Source organism: Loxodonta africana, chromosome 18 (assembly GCF_030014295.1).
Source record: "Loxodonta africana isolate mLoxAfr1 chromosome 18, mLoxAfr1.hap2, whole genome shotgun sequence".
NCBI lineage: Eukaryota > Metazoa > Chordata > Mammalia > Proboscidea > Elephantidae > Loxodonta > Loxodonta africana.
The window spans coordinates 8,693,451-8,714,510 of record NC_087359.1 but is presented as its reverse complement, the minus strand read 5'-3'; the positions used below and the strand labels follow the sequence as shown (position 1 = coordinate 8,714,510).

At 45.1% G+C, this 21,060-nt stretch overlaps 1 pseudogene; it reads left to right on the top strand.

Annotated features, from left to right (window-relative positions):
* The first annotated feature begins 6,026 nt into the window (after positions 1-6,026).
* Positions 6,027-20,628, top strand: LOC100677308 (transcriptional enhancer factor TEF-4-like; annotated as a pseudogene).
* Positions 20,629-21,060: the final 432 nt, after the last annotated feature.

Genomic DNA, 21,060 nt, shown 5'->3' with positions numbered 1-21,060 from the left:
ACTGCCCGAAGTTTTTGGCTATGAACGATGAAAAAGAATGTGTTTCATTTCAGACCAATGAATACTAAGCCATCCTTCATGGCCAAGGTTAGAAATTGGGGATCAAGCAGAATCTCCTCAACAAATCAGCTCAGTCCATAGAGGTTGCAGAAAATAATTAGAGAGGAGGCGTGGTATAAACCTTTTAGGATGACTGCTGCTGTTATTAGCTGCCAATCTAAGCCCCAACTCATGACAATGTGATGTACAACAGGATTGAACCATTGTGATCCGTGTAGCTTTTACTGGCTGATTATGAGAAGGATCACCAGGCCTTTCTAGTCCATCTTAATCTAGAAACTCCATTGAAGCCTGTTCAGCATCACAGATAGCAACAGAAGAGCCTACACTGACAGATGGCTGCGCATGAAGTGCACTGGCCAGGAATCAAACACAGGTCTTCAGCCTAGAAGGTGAGAATTCCACCACTGAACACCCACTGACCCTCTAGGGGCTGCACAAAGCAGAGAGGAGGCAGCAGTAATGGCAGGAGACACCCAGGAAACTGTCCGCAGAGACACTGAGGCCAGGTCAGGGAGATCTGGAAGGGCATGTTAAAGTGACTTTGCTCTGAATGCAATAAGGGCTTAGAACTGCTGAGGAAAGTGATAAGTAAACAAAAACAAACACACTGCCCTGGAATGGAGTTCATCCAATTCATCCCTTCATAGGGTTTCCTGGCTAAAATCTTTACAGAAGTAGATCTTTTTCTTAGGTGTCTTAGAGTCAGTTTTGACTTACAGCTACCCTGCCTAGAACAGAATGAAACACTGCCTGGTCCTGCGCCATCCTCACAGTTGTTCCTATACTTGAGCCCATCGTTGCAGCCACTGTGTCAATACATCTCCTTAAAGGTCCTCCTCTCTTTCCTTGACCCTCTACGGTACCAAGCCTGATGTCCTTCTCCACAGACTGGTCCCTCCTGGTAACATAACCAATGTAAGTGTAGACGAAGTCTCGCCACCCTTAGCTGTACTTCTTCCAAGACAGATTCGTTCCTTCTTCTGGCGGTCCGCAGTATATTCAATATTCTTTGTTAACACGATAACTCAAAGGCCTCAACTCTTCTTTGGTCTTCCTTATTCATCGTCCAGCTTTCTCATGCATACACGGCACCTGAAAACGCCATGGCTTGGGTTAGGAGGACCTTAGTCCTCAAAGTGACGTCTTTGCTTTTTAATACTTTAGAGGTCTTTCGCACCAGATCTGCCCAATGCTGCTCCCATGGGTGTTGATTGTGGACCCAAGTAAAATGAAGCCCTTGACAATTTCAAAATTTTCTCTCTTTATCATGGTGCTGCCTATTGGTCCAGTTGTGATGACTTTTCTTTTCTTTATGCTGAGATGTAATCCACAGCGAAGGCTGTGGTCTTGGAGCTTCATCACTAAGTGTGTCAAGTCCTCTTCACCTCCAGGAAGCAAGACTGTGTCATCTGCATATCACAGGTTGTTAATGATCCTTCTTCCAATTCTGATGTCACACTCTTCTTCATATAGTCCAGCCTCACTATTTGCAGAGCATACAGAGCATAAGTGTGGTGAAAGGGAACAACAGTGACACACATCTTTCCTGATTTTAAACCACTCAGTATCCCCTGTTCTATTCTAACAACTGCCTCTTGGTCTGTGTACAGACCTCATGGGCACAATTAAGTGTTCTGGATTCCTATTCTTCATAATGTTATCCATAATTTGTTATGATCCACAGTCAAATGCCTTTGCATAGTCAATAAAACACAGGTAAACATCTTTCCAGTATTCTCCACTTTCAGCCAAGATCCATCTGACATCAGCAATGATATCCCTCGTTCCAAGTCACCCACAAAATCTAATTTGAATTTCTGGCAGTCCTCTGTCGATGTACTGCTGCAACCACTTTTGAATGATTTTCAGCACAATTTTACTTGTGTATGATATTAATGAAACTATTGCATAATTTCGGCATTCTGTTGCATCACCTTTCTTTGGAATAGGCACAAATACGGATGTCTTCCAGTTGGTTGGCCAGGTAGCCGTCTTCCAAGTTTCTTGGCATAGATGAGTGATTGCTTCCAGTGTTGCATTCATTTGTTGCAACACTTCAGTTGGTATTCTGTCAATTCCTGGAGCCTTGTTTTTCACCAGTGCCTTCAGTGCAGCTTGGACTTCTCCCTTCACTACAGTGGATTCTTGATCATGTGTTACTTCCTGAAATGAGTGAACGTCAACCAAATATTTTTGGTACAGTGACTCTGTGTATTCCTTCCATCTTCTTTTGATGCCTCCTACGTCGTTCAATTATTGCACGTACCATCCTTCAACAGTCCAACTCGAGGCCTGAATTTTGTCTTCAGCTCTTTCTGCTTGAGAAAGGCCAAGCATGTTCTTCCGGTTTGGTTTCTAACTCCAGGTCTTTGCACATTTCGTTAGAATACCCTGTCTTCTTGATCCGCCCTTTGAAATCTTCTGTTCAGCTCTTTTACTTCGTCATTTCTTTCTTGGCTACTCTACATTTACCGTGGCTACTCCTCATTCAAGAGCAAGTTCCAGAGCCTCTTCTGAAATCCATTTTGGTCTTTTCTTTCTCTCCTGTCTTTTTAGCCCAGCAATCTACTTCTAAAAAAATTGGCCAGTGAAACCTTATGAATAGCAGCGGAACATTGTTTGATACAGCACCAGAAGTTGAGCCATTCAGACCGTAAGGCATTCAAAATACAACTGGGGAAGAGGTGCCTCCTCAAAGTAGAGTCAACTGTAACAACATGGATGGAGTCGAGCTTTCCGGATCTTCGTGTGTTGATGTGGCATGACTCAAAATGAGAAGAAACTGCTGAAAGCATCCATTAATAATCACAACGTGAATCTAGGAAAACTGGAAGTCTTCAAAATTGAAATGGAACACATACAGATCAATATCCTAAGCATTAAAAAAAGCTGAAATCGACTGGTATTGGCCATTTTGAAGGAGACAATAATATGGCCTACTATAGCAGAAATGACAAATTGAAGAAGAATGGTGTTGCATTCATTATCAAAATGTATATTTCAAGATCTATCCTGAAATGCAATGCTGTCAGTGATAGAATAATATTCATAAAAAAAAAAAAATTTTTTTTTTTTCAAGGAAGGCCAATTAATATGACTATTTTTCAAATTTACGTGCTAACTGCCAATGCCAAAGGTGAAGAAACTGAAGACTTTTACCAACTTCTACAGTCAGAAATTGATCAAACATGCAATTGAGATGCACTGATAATTACTGGTGATTGAAATGTGAAAGTTGGCAACAAAGAAGAAGGATCACCAGTTGGCAAGTATGGCTTTGGTGATAGAAACGATGCCAGAGATCACATAATAGAATTTTGCAAGACCAGTAACTTCTTCACAGCAAATACTTTTTTTCAACAATATAAAAGATTACTACACAAGTGGACCTCACCAGATAGAAGGAATTAAATCAACTACATGTGTGAAAAGAGACAATGGAAAAGCTCAGTATCATCAGTCGGAACAAGGCCAGGGGCCACCCGCAAAACAGACCACCAACTGCTCATATGCAAGTTGCCATTGAAGCTGAAGGAAATTAAAACAGGTTCACAAGAACCAAAATACGACCTTGCTTACATCCCACCTGAATTTGGAGACCATCTCAAGAACAGATCGGACGCACTGAGTGCTAATGACCAAAAATGACTTGTGGGATGACATCAGGGACATCATACACGAAGAAAGCAAAAAGGTCATTAAAAAGACAAGAAAGAAAGAAAAGGCCAAAATGGACGTCAGAATAGACTCCAAAAGTTGCTCTTGAACGAAGAGGAACTAAAAGGAATGGAAGAAACGATGAAGTAAAAGGGCTGAACGGGAGATTTCAAAGGAAAGCTCCAAGAAGACAAAGTATTATGATGAAACGCGCACAGACTAGGAGAAAACCAAAAGGGAAGGACACGCTTGGCATTTCTCAAGCTGAAAGAACTGAAGAAAAGATTCAAGCCTTGAGCTGTTATATTCAAGGATTCTATGGGCAAAATATTGAACGACGTAGGTGGCATCAAAAGAAGGAAGGAAGAAATACACAGAGTCACTGTACCAAAAAGAATTGGTTGATGTTCAAACAGATGGTACTGAAGGAAGAAGTCCAAGCTGCACTAAAGGCACTGGCAAAAAACAAGCCTCCAGGAACTGATGGAATACCAGATGAGATTTTTCAACAAATGGATGCAACACTGGAAGCACTCACTCATCTATGCCAAGAAATCGGGAAGACAGATACACCTGTCCAACTGATCAGAAGAAGGCTCATGTTTTATCCATTCCAAAGAAAAAGTGATCCAAAGGAATGTGGAAATCATCAATGTCTTTAATATCACACACAAGTAAAATTTTGCTAAAGATCATTCAAAAGCAGTTGCAGCAGCACATCAGTAAGGAACCGCCAGAAATTCAAGCTGGATTTTGCAGATGACTTGGGACGAGGGGTTATCATTGCTGATGGCAGATGGATCTTGGCTGAAAGCAAAGAATACCTGAAAGGTGTTTACCTGTGTTTTACTGACTACACCAAAGGCATTTGACTGTGTGGATCATAACATATTATGGATAAAATTGCAAAGAACAGGAATTCCAGAGCACTTAATTGTGTTCATGAGAAACCTGTACATAGACCAAGAGGCAGTTATTCAAATAGAACAAGGGGACACTGAGTGTTTTAAAATCAGGAAAGATGTGCGTCAGGGTTGTATCCTTTCATCATGCTTATTCAAAAGAAGAATGTGGCATCAGGATTGGTGGAAGACTCATTAACAACCTGCAATATGCAGATGACGCAACCTTGCTTGAAAGTGAAGACCACAGCTTTTAATATGAATTACACCTCAACATAAAGAAAACAAAAATCCTTACAACTGGACCAATAAGCAACATCATGATAAACAGAGAAAAGACTGAGGTTGTCAAGGATTTCATTTTACTTGGATCCACAATCAATGCCCAGGGAACCAGCAGTCAAGAATCAAATGACACATTGCATTTGGCAAATTTGCTACAAAAGACCTCTTTAAAGTATTAAAAAAAAAAAAAAAAAAGTCCACCTTGAAGACTAAGGTTTGCCTGACCCAAACCACGGTGTTGTCAATCACCTCATATGTATGTGAAAGTTGGACAATGAATATGGAAAGCCAAAGAAGAATGGACGCCTCCTCGTCGTGGTGTTCACGAAGAATACTGAATATACTATGGACTGCCACAAGAACGAACAAATCTGTCTTGGAAGTACTGCCAGAAAGCTCCTTGGAAGCAAGGATGCCAAGACTTTGTCTTACGTACTTTGGACACTTTATCAGGAGGGACCAGTCCCTGGAGAAGGACACCATGCTTGGTAAAGTAGAGGGTCAGGGAAGAAGAGGAATACCTTCAACAAAATGGACTGACACAGGGGCTGCAACAACGGGCTCAAGCATAACAATGATTGTGACGATGGTGCAGGACCAGGCAGTGTTTTTTTCTGTTGTTCACAGGGTTGCTATGAGTCAGAACCGACTTGACAGCACCTAATAATAACAACCCTCTTGTTGGCAGAAAAAAGTTTGTTATAGGTGTTTTGTTACTTCATTTAGTCAAATGCAAGAATACAAAACACCTTGTTATATATAGCATTTCTCCATATGTTCGTTTTTGCTTAAAGAGGAAGTGGAAGGACGGAAAGTGAAACTAAAAATAAAACTACTAAAGCTTCATTTTTCTCCTAAAGACTTGTCTTCACTCCAGGTACACCGCACCCCTGATCCCAAACAGGCAGTACTGTGATATATGCCATTCTACCGCACTAGGTATACTGACAATTTGACTAACGGCAACAGGACATTTCAGAGAATGGATGGGGTCTGAACACCATTAAACCAGTTGTTGTCAAGTTTATTCCAACTCATGGTGACCCCACGTGTGTCAGAATAGAACTGCGCTCCATAGCGTTTTCAAAAGCTGCTATTTTTTTAGTAGTAGGTCACCAACCGGGCCTTTCTTTCAAGGTGCCTCTAGGTAGATCTGAACGGCCAACCTTTTGGTTGGTAGCCAAGCACTTAACCATTTGCATCACCCAGGGAACAAACCACCATTAACGGCACGAGCCGCAGGGAGGGGGCTGGGTGAGATGGCCCAGATGTGGAAAGTGTCTGGAACCCAGACATCAAGGAAAGTTTCCAGGAAACCCTGGCTATCTATCCACCCTGTGGTCAGTGGAAGATCATCCTGTTCGATGAAGGCAAGATGTATGGTGAGAATGAACCATTTGCCCACTATATCAAGCTCAGAACCAGGAAGACCCAAACTTGCAAACAGGTCTCTACTCACATCTAGGTTTTGGCCCAAAGGAAATTGAGAGAAATCCAGTCCAAGCTCAAGGACCACGTTTCCAAGGACAAGGCTTTCCAGAAAATGACCACCATGTTCTCAGTCCAGCTCATCTCAGCACATTCCCTGCAGGCCAAACTGGGTCCCACAGGCCTTCAGGCTTCTGAGATTTTCCAGTTTGGATCAGGGGGTCTGGGGCCCCTGGAATATTCCAGACGTGAAGTCATTCTCAAAGATGCCGTTCTCCTTGTCTCTGCCTCCCCATCCGCTGACCTCCCAGGGTACAAGCCCCCGCAAGCCCTCTCACTCACGGCCCTGCCCCCACCTGCATGTCACCCGCAGCCTGGCAGGCTCGGCTGTGGGCACTACCCAGTTGCAGCTGGTGGAGTTCTCAGCCTTTGTAGAACCGCTGGATGCTGTTGGCTCTTACCAGAGGCACCCATTCCTACACATCAGCTCACACTGCCCCAGCCCCGGAGCTCGCCCACTTGAGAGCATGGACGTCCAGCAGACCTCCGACAAATTCCCCAAGAAAAAGGGCTGTCTGAGGGAGCTATATGATTGTACACCCTCTCATGCCTTTTTCCTGGTCAAGTTCTGGGTGGACATGAATTGCGGCCCAAGTGGTGAGCAGATGGGTGGGTGCCAGTGGCAGCAGCTTCTACAGACTGAGCAGCCGGTATGAGAGCCTAGGGCACATGACCCTCACCTGTTCCTCCAAGAGCTGCTCCTCTGGCAAGCTGGTGGTGGAGATGGGAGATAAGGAGCATGCGAAGCTAGAGGACGAGTGGTTCGTGTACTGCCTGCTGTGCTTGTCCATGTGTAAGTGCCTGGTGAACTTCTTGCACAAGCTGCAGCAGCTGCCCAGGTGGTACATGATGAACAGCATCCTGGAGCATCCTCCAGGTGGTGACAAACAGTGCATCGCCTACATCTTTGAGGTCTCCACAAGTGAGTGTGGGGCCCAGCACCTGGTCAGGGATTAAAGGGGGGCCCCCAAAACTGGCTCACCCCCAAAATACCCTCCTCCCAGGCAGAACTCTCCAGGTCTCCCCATATTACTCATTTGGGGAGGGGGCTGTGATGAAAGCAGGCTGGCCTCTGAGGTTTAAGTGACTGAGACTGCCCTTGAAGTTGGAAGGGACCCCAAAACCTGGGTGCTTAATTTCTGCTCCCTGGTCTTGATGGAATGGGCTGGGATTGAGAAGAAAGGGTAGACCCCAATATTGGGATCTCGCTGGGGGTGTCTGAAAGGATAGATCACTCTAGAGCATGAGGGGTTGGGGACAGGAGTGAGATAACTCCAGTCTCTTAACCCCTGTCTGTTCTGGAAGGTCTTAGCTACTCTGTCACATGGAGTTGCTATGAGTAGAAATCAACTCAACGGCATCGAACAACAACCACCACAACAGTCACACATTGACTTGCCACTCCCCGCCCATTTTCCAGCCCCCCAACCATCCTCTGCATCCCCCATCACCTGCCCCCACTCTGTGATGTGTGATATTGTAAATGGAAAGTTAACCCTTTCTGTACAGGGGCAGAGTCAGGTGGGCCCTGAAAAAAATTTTTTAATGTAACAAGAGATACATATTTTTAAAAACCCTATGGATTACAACAGAAGACTGTCTGATACAATGCTAGCTGATGAGCCTCCCAGATTGGAAGGCACTCAAAATACACAGTGGTCACAACAATGGACTTGAGCATATCAACAATCATGAAGACGGCAGAGGACTAGATAACATTTCATCTTGTTGTACTTGGGGTCACCATGAGCTGGAGCTGACCCAACAGCAACTAACAACAACAGCATTGACTCCGGTTTATAACCCGAGAAGTGATGTCCTAACAGACACGGCTGGAGGATGGCTCTGAGCCACTTAGCCTTTCAGAAATGGAAGATTAGACTCCATCCCACCAGGCTGCACTCAACTAGCTGCTGACTAAGAAGTGGGAGTGGTGTCAGTGACTACTCATGCCACTAGTCACATCACACCGTCTCAGCTGGTCAAAATCCAGACACTGGTTTTGGGGTGGGGGGAGTTCAGTGAAGTATGGTGCTTATTTCCTAATGGCGAAAACAGGCTTGACAAGAAGTTCTAGCTCTCAGTACCCTTGGACCTGGCCAGTTTCTCCTTAGGAAGTCAAGTTTCTAGATAACACTCTCCCTGGGGTTTACCAAAGATCAACAAATCAGCCTACTGGAATGTGGACAACTACACCACAGTCATGTGGCTCCTGTCACTGCCATTACCATGTATCTTGTATTCAGCTGCTCCTGTGGTTGATTCCAGTCTCAATTCCACTCCTGGTTCAAAGAGATACAGATGTGGGGCTTAGAAAACCCCAGAGCACTCCCAACAAGCAAATTTAAAAATGAACTCTTGAGTTTCAGTTATGCTCAATTGATCCTCTCTTTACCTCTTGAAGCCAAATGTCACAGAAAGCAAAACACAAATAGTGTACATAAGGAGGAATACATGAAGTATTTTGCCTAGATGATGACGGGGCCTCATTACAAATACAAAATGTCGCTAGAGTGCTAAGAACAGTGCCTGGAACACAGTATGAATGACATAAGTGTTGCCTCAATAACGACAGCATTACCATTATTATTATGATAGATTAATGTGCTAATGGGGAAAAATCAGAGGTGTGAATAATGTAAGTGTTAAAATAATTACATCCCACTCAAGTCCTTTCAGATACTCATCATGTTGGCCAATCAACAGTATCTACCATCAAATCCTGAGGCAGTGTTGATTCGGTGGTAGAATTCTTGCCTTCCATGCAAGAAACATGAGTTTGCTTCCTGGCCAAGGCACCTCGTCTGCAGTCACTACCAGTCTGTCAGTGGAGGCTTGCGTGTTGCTATTTTGCTGAACAGGTTTCAACAGAGCTTTCAGAATAAGACAGACTAGGAAGAATGGCCTGACAAACTACTTCCAAAAATCAGCCGATGATGACGATGGGGAAGGCACAGGACCAGGCAGCTTTCAATCCCTGGTGCACGGAGATGCCATGATTTGGAGGCCGACCTGACAGCAGCTAACAACAACAACAACCATCAAATCAAATACCCACTGTCTGCTGAAACAAGACAATGTTTACTCTCAAGTTTTAAAACACTTCCCTACCTGGTTTAAATGTGAAGACCAAATAAGAGTGAAAGGGCAAATCACACGTATTTATACAAAGTAACCGCCATCACTTTAAACGTGACTATAAATTGTGCTGTAGATAAACCATAAAGTTGGAATTTGTGCAGAATCAAGAGTTGCCCATGACCACAAACATCATCGCCATAGGCGCAGCTAAAGGAGTGAAGGCTAACTCGTTAAGATTACACTCACTGTGGAGAAATACAGATGCTGTCTTCACTCCTGATTAACTTACTGTCTCACCGAAGAGATGCTCACAAAACCAAGGACACATCATACAATACTGCACTCGGCTGAATAAAGCCAGTGGGGGTCAGTGTGGACGGTAAACGCATAACGTGGCTGGTACTACTGAGAAAGACTTAGAGGAGTGGGGCTCAGAGATTGGCACCTGGTCTCAGTGCTCCAGGAGCCAGGCCATTTATACCAACTTTGTCAAAAGTCCTCTAACGCAGTGTTTTGAAAACAATGGGCCTACCTGCTGAAATACTGTGATGACATCACAGGCATATGTGAGTAATTAGTACTCTCTGGTAAAAAAAAAAAAATCCAAATTAAAAAAAAAAAAATTAAGTATTTAGACACAAAATGTTAAGGTAACTTGATAATATACAGGTATGCCGACTGGAAGGCCTTCTGATCATAAGCTCACAGTACCTCAAAGCCGTCTGGGACTGGGACCGAGCTTTCTACAGTCTGCTCTCAGCTACCGCTTCAGCACTGAAAGCTGCACATGAAAAGTACTTGGGGGCTGTGGGGGGGTGGGGGAGTGAAGAAGCATGTGGGAAAACAAATGAGGGATTAAGGACAAAAGCAGTTCAGTCTGGTGCAAGTGAATCCTGAAAGGAAAATACCTGTAGGAGAAAGCAGATAAGCAAATCAGGCCATGTGAGTCAAAAACCACATCACACTGAAGGGAGGGCAGAATGGTGTCTAACTGGGAAAATGTGGTGTGGCCATGTGGACATTCACCCTTCACATCCCATCGCTTCCAAGTAAAACGTGTTTAAAGCCAACTCCTAAATACAAAAAAAAAAAACCCCATTGTAGTCAACTTGATTCCGACTCATAGCGACCCTATAGGACAGGGTAGAACTGCCCCATAGAGTTTCCAAGGAGCGCCTGGTGGATTTGAACTGCCGACTTTTTTGGTTAGTAGCCACAATTCTTAACCACTACGCCACCAGGGTTTCTCAAACAATACAGATGGACCATAAATCTTCTCTGGCATTATCTAAAATAATATTTCAATTACCCACAAAATCGAAATTTATATAATAGCTTTGCCCTATTTTGGAGTGGCTCAAATAGTTAAGCGTTCCCCTACTAACTGAAAGGTTAGCTGTTTGAGTCCACCCACCAAACCAAACCACTGCCGTCGAGTCAATTCCAACTCATAGGGACCTTACAGGACAGAGGAGAGCTGCCCCATAGGGTTCCCAAGTAGCTGCAAGTGGATTCAAACTGCCTACCTTTTGGTTAGCAGCCGAGCTCTGAACCACTGAGCCACCAGGGTCCACCCACAGACTCCCCCAAATGAAGACCTGGCGATCTACATCTGAAAGATCGCCAAGCCCACCGCCGTCAAGTCGATTCTGACTCATAGCGACCCTACAGGACAGAGTAGAACTGCCCCACAGAGTTTCCAAGGAGCACCTGGTGGGTTCAAACCGCCACCCTCTTGGTTAGCAGCCGTAAGTACTTAACCACTACGCCACCGATCACAGCCGTTGAAAACCCCATGGAGTACAGTTCTACTCCGAAATACACAGAGTCACCTGGAGTTGACATCATCTCAACAGCAACTGGTCTGGCTTTTTTTTTGTAAGAGCATTCAATATAAATTCACCAACAAAATGGGAAAAAACAAAATCATCATTAAACTCAAGAACTAAGTTACCAGACTGCCAGTTTATCCCTTTAAAGGTGGTGGCTACTTTGGCCAAAACATTTTATAATTTCACACTCAATTCATTTTACAGGTCAACTGAAGCTATGAACAGTACTCCAAGACTAAAAAAAAAAAAAAAAAAAAACTAAACCCATTGCCATCGAGTCCATTTCAACTCATAGCGACTATGGGACAGATTAGAACATCCCCACAGGGTTTCCAAGGAGCGCCTGGTGGATTCAAACTGCCATCCTTTTGGTTAGCAGCCAAACTCTTAACCACTATGCCACCAAGGTTTCCTAGTCCGACTAAAAACCAACACAAGGATTTACCTTGTTTTCTCGTGGTCAATAAACAAGAACAAAACTTATTGGAAAGAAAAACATAATTCTTAAAAATCACAACATTCCAATTCATGATCATTTGAATGAGCACAGGCGAAGGACAGATTAAAAAGTCCAGCATGCAATGCTTCCTCACTGCGTTCTAACTGTGTAGTCAAAACAGATGTGCTTTAAGGGTTCACTGGTATTTTCCCAACATTTCTGAGTTCCCAATTTCCAGCTGTCTATTTCTGACCAAGAGTGGGAACGGCGGCCCCCCTGGTAGCCAGGCAAAGGAGAATGACATATTTGTACGAGTGTGAGTTAATATGTACCTACATCTATGGTTGAGATGCCTTTGTCTTTTATTCACTAAACTTCACCCACAGTCTAGTCAACCAGCAAATGCCACAAAACTGCATTCCAAACTGGATACGCTCTCCTTCTGAAAAATAAAATGGCGTTCAAACCAACGCACCACTGAAAGCGATTACAATGGGACACACTATCATAAGTAACAACGCTGTTCGGCAGAAATGGGGAAAAGCCATAGTCTGGGTGTGACGGGGTGCCGGCGGACTGCCAGTTCCAGCCCGAATTCCAGCCCCGGGAGAAGGCAGCTTCTGTGGTAGACAAAGCACGTTAACGAGCAAGGGTGGTTGTATTTCCTTACTGTGTTTACTCTGTCGTATGCTTTTCTATAATGAATCAGGGGCCTGTAAGCCGGCATCAGTCTCAGAAGAAATGCAACCACAATGCTCCTTAGAAGCAAGGATGGTGTGTCTTAGTCATCTAGTGCCGCTATAACAGAACTATCACAAGTGGATGGCTTTAACAAACAGAAACGTATTTTCTCACAGTCTACTGGGCTAGAAGTCCAAACTCAGGGTGTCAGCTCCAGGGGAAAGCTTTCCCTTTCTGTTGGCTCTAGAAGAAGGTCCTTCTCATCAATCTTCCCCTGGACTAGGAGCTTCTCCAAGCAGGAACCCTAGGTCCAAAGGACGCGCTCCGGGAGGTCCTTCTTTATTGGTGGTATGAGGTTCCCAAGTCTATGCTTGCTTCCCTTTCTTTTTATCTCTTGTAAGATAAAAGGTGATACAGGCCACACTCCAGGGAAACTCCCTTTATATTCAATCAGGGATGTGATCTGAGCAAGGGTGTTACATCCCACCCTTAATCCTCTTTAACCACAGTCAGAGATTATGATTTATAACACAAAGGAAAATCACAAAATGGGGGACAACCACACAAAACTAACGAAGTTGACACATATTTTGGGGGGACACAATTCAATCCATGACAGATGGCAAGACTTTGGCTCACTTACTTTGGACACGTCATCTGGAAAGGCCAACAGCTAGAAAAGGATATCATGCTTGGTAAAGTAGATGGTCAGCAAAAACAACAGAAACCCTCAAAGAGGTGGATAGGTACAATAGCGGACTCAAACATTCCAATAATCATGATGATGGCACAGGGCCAGATAACTTTTCGTTACGCTACACATAAAGCTGTCATGAGTCGGAGCTGACCTGACGCAACTACCAACAAAGCTGGCATCTCTGGCATTAGGTAGGCCTCAGGTGACACTGAGCTTGAATATGAAGCAAATGACATCCTATGAAATGCCAAGGTAAAACAACAGCAAGTAATACTACCCCAAGAAATCCCTGTTTCCAAATACAAACTCTCCCACTCCTCTTACCCCCCTCCCCAAAACCTATCAGACTACTTGGAACTTCCCTGCTGGACCTCAGGTATATAAACTCCAATTGGCAAGCCATCATCTCATAGCACCAAGAAAATAATTGCTTGCAATCAGGCCTTTTAGCTGTACCTTCAAGGCCCCAGAGGGCAAAGGCCGCATAACCGTTACCATCATCCTTATAATTCGTCAGGAGATCCGTGTCCAGCCCCTGCGATGTGTCCTGGGGCAGTTCCAGGCATTGGGGATATGGCAGCATACAAGACAGAGCCCCTTGCAACTGAGGGGAAATGTCTGTTCAACATGTAAACAGACCCTACAATTCAGTCAGGGATGAGAGGTGTGCATAAAATAAAACAGGACAAAAGGAAAGAGAGCGTCTGGAGAAGGGGTTCCTTTGCTTCCGTGGCTAGGAAGTCTTTGAAAAAGCGACACCGTCCTGCATGATGAGATAGAAGGACAAAGTGCAAAATCCCTGAGACAGAAACAAATCACAGCAAAGAGCCTCAACACAGTGCTCAGCATGGTACAAAAATCTTACTTTAAGCATCAGAACGTCTAAAAGTCATTAGTCACCATCAAGTCTCCTCCCACTCATAGTGACCCCACGTACAACAGAGCAACACTCTCCCCGGTTCTGTGCCATTTTCACGATCGTTGGTAAGCTCAAGTCCATTTCGGTGGTCACTGTGTATTCCGAGTGCCTTCCAACCTACGGGGCGCATCTTCCAGCACTATATGAGACAATACCCTACTGTGATCCATCGGGTTTGCACTGGCTAATTTTTGGAAGTACATCGCCAGGTCTTTCTTCCTCTGGAAGCTCTACTGAAACCTGTCCACCATGGGTGACCCTGCCGGCATTTGAAACATGGGGAACATAGCTTCCAGCATGATAGCAATACGCAAGCCACCACAGTAAGACAAACTGACAGATGGGTAGCGGTCTACAAAGTAGGTACTGTTATTTCTTCCATTTTACAGAGAAGAGAAGACAACTACGGTTTCAAAAACCTAAGTAACCCGCTCAACTACACACAGCAGAGCCAGTGTTTGCATCAGGGCAGGATCAACTACCAAACCTGTACCTTCTCAGTCTCGGGAACCACTTACTCACCTATTACTGCTGGCCTATAATTAGGTTGTCAGCCTGAGAGGAATCCCATGTCCATAACCAACCCCTCTTCCTGTCATGCTCCCAATGGTGAAACAAAGACCCCAGACCTGCTGGAATTCAAGGTGGGTAACTCAGAATAAATGGCAACTCCCTCCATGTCCTACAAGGCCCTGCAGACCTGACTGACACAGACAGGTTTTACCTGCCACAGGGCCTTTGCACAGAGACCTTCAAAGGTTGCCTCTTCTTTATACTCAGGTCTCAGCTCCAACGCCACCCATGATGGCCTACCAGACCACCCAATACAGATGGGGACCCTGCTGATCTTGTTCTTAACACTGTTTTAATGAGCTTTTTCATTTGTTTATTTACTATTTAATTCAGTGACACCTAAGTCTCAAAAAAGCAGTGACCTTGTTTTTTATGGTCACTGTGCATCCCAACATCTTTCCGGCATACAGTAAGTCCCCCATACACTTTTAATATAATGATCAAAATAGAAAAAATTACCAACCTATGTTCTTTTGCATAGTTATTTTCTTTACGTTAAGTTCTAGTCAATGGGACAAAAAAGAAAAAAAAAAAGGCTGGCAAGAATGATACATTTTGAAGAATATCTGTGATTCCTCCGGAAAAAGATGAAACAAACTTCCATCCGGGCTATGAGAAAAAAGCGTATTTTATTACAATATAACCACTCAAAAATTTCCCAGATACATGTGAACTGTATTTTTAAAAGCCTTATCTGGAACTGGACAATTTCAAAACCCACTGATCTTGCTCTGATGTATAAAACACATTGCAGGATTCTTATAATTCTTCCAAAAACCTGTCTGCCAAATGACATATTGTTTCCCTCTGCTTAGGTGTTCACCTTTGAACTTCTCTTTAAAGTGTTTACAATTTTAAAATCCCAGCCGAGCGTCAGTTTAAAAATGTTTAATCGCCCACGTTTGCTATTTTTATCACCAAACATACTGGGAAAAAGGAAGTAATTTGCTTCACCTACTAAAAACACTGCCAAAAAAGGCTCAGGTCCTTGGACGTTTACTTTTTCTTATGAGACCCAAACTGCAAAACACTAAACCTGTGAAGATGTCACTCAATCCCTTTTCCTGATAACGCAAAGGAAACGCAAGGTGTCAAAACAGGCAGAGGCAAGATGTCAGTTCACGAAGAAACCGGCTGTCTTCAGAGGGTTTCCATGAGTGTCAGAGTAGAACTGTGCTCCACGGGGTCTTCAATGGCTGGTTTTTTCAGAAGCAGATCACCAGGCCTTTCTTCCAAGGTACCTCTGGGGAGACTTAAACCTCCAAGCTTTTGGTTAGCAGCCAAGGGTGTTAACAGTTTGCCATTACCCAAGGATTCCTTAAGTCCCTTAATTTTACACCACAATAAAGACAGTTTAAATGGTCAAAAGCATTATTCAGAAACAAACCTGGGCAATTTAAAAACGGGACGAAAAGGGATTTGGAGACAATGGAGAAGCCTTGCCTATACCTTAATTATCTGCAGTTATTTGCTTAGATGATGACGTTCACGAAAAATGAAAAACTAAAAAATTCTACCACAGTTCTTCATAATCTTTCATGCTAAATCATCCCACAACTTATATTTTCAAAGCTTAGAGTCAATATTATGTTTAGTTTCTTTAATAAAAAACACCCATCACTTCTCAGCCTTTTGGCTAAGATCAAGTATAATAAACAACACTTTGGCCATGATTCAGGTTTTCTTCTAAGCAACTGTCAAATATTAATTTTTTGTATTTCTGTAATGCTTTCAATGCAAAAAAAAAAAATTACCGTATTTAAAAACTCACACAAGATTCTGCCTAAAGTGTGAAATTAAAAATATACACGTATACAGAATGAAAATTTAATCCATTATTTCATTAATCATCAAAATGAGGTACTTGGTGCTGGCGGTGATGGTGTTAGTTGCCATTCAGGAGATCCCAACTCATGGCAACCCCAAGCGTACACAGCAGAACAGCTCCATAGGGTTTTCGAGGCTGCGACCTTTTAGAAGCTGATCACCAGGCCTGTTTTCCAAGGTGCCTCTGGGTGGGCTCAAACCACCAACCTTCTGGCTAATAGACAAGGGCTGGGGTACTTAAATGATCAGAATTAACAAACCTCTTTTGACTCAAAGAGACAGCGGCAATGACGGTTCAATGGTAGAATTCTCACCTTTCTTGCCAGGGACCTGGGTTCAGTTTCCAACCAATTTTATCTCGTGTACAGCCACCATCCACCAATGGAGGCTGGCCGTGCTGCTATGATGCTGAACAGGTTTCAGTGGCACTTCCAGACTATGATGGACTAGGAAGAAAGGTCTGGGGACCCACTTCAGAAAATCAGCCAATAAAATTCCTATGGATCACAAACTTCCAATCTGGGGATAACACCAGATCATGGAGATAGTGCCGGACCTGGCACCATTTAGTTCCACTGTGCATGGGTCACCATGAGTCGGGGTGACTCTCAGCAGCTAATATCATCAATAACCCACAGGAAACAATGGCACTGGAGGAGCAAGAGGAAGCTGTGAGTTTCCCCAGAATACCGGAGCAATGGAGCCAAAAAGAACCCAACATTCTTTATTACTTCCTAATCTAAGCATGCACAAAGCAGAGGACATTCTGCATGCGGGGGGAAAATCTCGAGGCTCTGGAGGCATGCACGCCTGGGCCTTGCTACCTACTAGTTATATGACTCGGGCAGGTCACTTAACCTCACCTAGGAGGTCCCGGCAACTGTGCAGTCTTGTAGGATTACAGAGAACACTGGCTGACTGCACAGGCCAGGGCCAGGGCTCAGCCTCTGTTCCTACGAACCAAAACCCCTGTTTCTGAGTGTACCTTGCTCCTCTCTAGCCTCGGTGCCTGTGCTGAAGTGAATGAATATATTTTTCTTGGATGAGTCATGACTGCAGAGCTTCAGCATCTTCATTCGGAATATCAATTCTCACTGCATCATATCGGGAGTCAGAAAAAATGGTAAAAATCAGAATAAATGATCACTGACCCCAGCTAGCTGCCTTCTTAAATAAATTCAAGATGCAAGGAGGTTTGTTATCATTTTTTCTCTCTCCTAAATGTTAAATATTGGGAAAAAAAACAAATCAGGTTAATTGGAGGTCCTCTGGGTTCCAGCTGATCAATCTTATGCTAGTACGGAAAAAACGAGAGGAAAGTGGACAGTTGGTAAGCACTATTTTTACAAGCAATGTTTGGCTAACACCTGAAATACTGTGGTTTTCAGAAAGAAACATTTGACCAAGCAAAGAGTCTAAAAAAGTTGAAAATACAAAGGGAAACTTTTTTTAAAAAATGCCTTCTTAAAAAGATTGTTAGGCACTGTCTGTGTGGATGAGAGTATCTTGGGGGGCGGCAAGCCACGGGCAATACTAAATTAATTTCTTCCAATTACACATGACCATACTTGAGGCTCCGTCCACCAGCGCTGGCCACAGCACCATCTACTGCCGACAGCAGCTTTGATTCTGCTCTGCAGGGCCCAGGGATTAATAACACACTTTTCCTTAGGTAAGTTAAGTTTTTTAAGAATGAAAAAGATATTCCAAAGTAAAAGAGAAAGGGAGGGTGGGGGAAGAAACTGGAAATGGGAGTAAACTCCCAGACATCTTCTAGAACACCTCGGTCGCAAACATAACCTTTTGGTGACTGACGCAAGGACAAGCAGGGCTGTAACTGTTCTCCTTTTAGCTAGTTAGGCTATACATCCTGTTCTGAACGTTTCAATACAGGAATAAGAAATACATGCTCTGGTCAATGTATATATAGTACATGTATCTATCGCCTACTAGACTTTAACACAGCAGAAGTCAGCTAACCCTGCTCTGCCAACAAGGTTCTTTCAACTAAGAATTGGAAGGGTTATTTCTAGACCTTAAGAACTAGGGAGCCTGGGGATGGGGCTAAGGACCCAGATTTTTCCTAATGTCTTAAAAAAAAATAAAAATCCCAACCTATTGCTGTTGAGTGGATTCTGACTCATAGGGAACCTACAGGACAGAATAGAACTTCCAAGGAGTAGCTGGTGGATTCGAACTGCCAACCTTTAGGTTAGCAGCCGAGCTCTTAACCACTGCACCACCAAGGCTCCTCCTAATGTCTAGGCCCCACCTGATACACCTTATACGATTAGATCTCTCTCTTAGGAAATGTGTCCAGGTACAACGGGGTTCAGGGCTGTGGTCTTGCCCTTACAGACCCCCTACATAAGACTCACTGAAGTATATACAGAGCAGCTTTCGATCATTAGCAAAACCACCGCTTAACCTCAAGTCTGACCTAAAACTAAACCATAGGCTTAAAATAGACCATGATTTAAAAGATTTGAGATTAAAAAACAAAACAGAAAAATAACCTTTTTGCCAAACAGAGGAAATACCTGGACTGATGATAAAAATTAAAGCTAGCTATTTTTTTTTTTTAACACACAGTACTAAGCACAGGGCACCGTTCTAAGCGCCTGACAAAGCACAGCCACCTCCCTGTTCAATCAGTGACTTTATGGTCGACAGTGATATCACAGATTAACTGGCATAGAGTAAATCAGCAGGACGTTGCCAACAGAGATTTATGGCTTACATTAAATTGCTCTTACGTTAAAATTACTCTGCTTCGTAAAGAGCACATAGGAATCACCAGGGGTTGAGATGTCACAAAATAAGTACAACAAATTAATACTGCTATTTTCCTCGAAATATAAAGAAATCATAAATATCTTTAAAGTTAAAGGAGAAATAAAGAAAATAGAAGTCATACTATTCATATTGCAAAAATGCTTATTCTACTACCAAATTCCTGTTCAAAAACAGCCTAACTTGTGGTCTGGACAACCCAGCCATACCATGTGGTCACAGATGTATGCCAGATTTTTCACAGGCCATACATAACCTGGCCAGGAGAAAAGTCCTGAGCTTGCCTGTACCTGAGGCAGAAAAAGAAGCCTGCTCATTTATTTGTGGCCCGGAAAATCGGCCTGACTCTTTGAACGGTTAAAAAGCCAGGCGCCAGGTGCATTCTTTCCATGTCACAGGGTCATCAAGGCATACACCAAAGTTATCTCAGGTTCCTTTCCCAGGACCTATTCAAGAGGGAGAAGTGTCACTGCCATTTACATACGTCACTTCGGTTCTTTCGACAGCAGGACTCTCTACTGGGCGGCAGTACAGGGGCTCCCCACGGCCCGCAGGGGTGTCACTGCCAAGTGACTGAGCTCTGCGGAGTGATGGGGGCACGAGGGAGCCAAAGATCATTCAATTCGACTTCAAATCTGCATGCTTTCAAAGAAAGTATAGACAATGGAGTATGTGGGTGGAACTGGAGGAAATACCCAAAACAAAACAAAAACAAGCTTTCAGAGCCTCTGAATCTGCATCAGTTGCAATAACTCCCGGCCAGGGATTAGGAAATACCGATACTGCCCAAGCACTCAGCATCCGAGATTACATTGTCTTTCCTTGCGCGCAAAGCCAGAGACCTTGAACTGGAAGGGCCAAGCGGCGTCCCGACTCGTTCCCCAGCAGCCGGCGAGCGCTCCCCACACCCACTCGGCCCTGGACCCCACGGCGCCCGCCGCGGACCCAGCCCGGGAGGCGATGGAGGGGCGCGCAGGACAGGCGGCGGGCGTGGCGCCTCCACTGCGGCCCCGGGGCTGGCTCCGTCTAGGGCTGGCGGGGCCCCGGGCCGGGCGGGAGGCTGCACGCGCGGACCCGGCTTCGCTCCGCACTGCCCGGCCGGGAGCCGCTTCGGCATTATCCCCGGCCCCAGCCCAGTCTTACCTCGGCCGCGTCCGGGCGCCTGGCTCTCGGGGACGGCGCGGAGGGAGAGTCTGGGCGCGAGAGAGACGAGATCCCGGCCGCCACCGCCAGAGGAGGGCGTGAGGCCGAGCGCGGGCCCGCCACCGGCCGCCGGGGACCGCGGAGTCCTCGCTGCCTACGCGGCTGGCAACGCGGGCCCGGGCCGGACGCGCGGAGGCGCCAGCGAGGGAGGAGCGCACGGGGTCAGCGAGCGGCCTAGGACGCGCTAGCCCGGGAGGGCCAGGCTGGCGGGGCCGCGAAGGCTCGGTCTGACTGAGGCTTCGTCGCCGAGAAAGCGAGGGAGGGAACTTCAGTGAGCTGCTGTGGACGAGAGCGCGTGTCCTTGCCGTGTGTGCACGCCCCTAAGGCGCCGGCCCCGCCCCAGCCCCCTCCTCTGCCGCCCCACCCCCACCCCGCACCTCCCCCACTCACCCCCGCCCTACCTGTCCTCCCTCCCCCCATTCTCGCCCCACCTTTTCTCTACTCCGTGCCCCCTCCCCCATCCCCACCTCCATCCTTTTCTGCACTCCTGTCTCACCCCCACCCTGGGGGGAAAAGCTCAGGGACCGGCTGCCCGGAAACTCCAGTTCAGTCTACGCAGCACTCCTGAGAGCCTGTTCCAGTTCGGTGAATGCGGTAACCCTACTGGGACGCCCACCTAC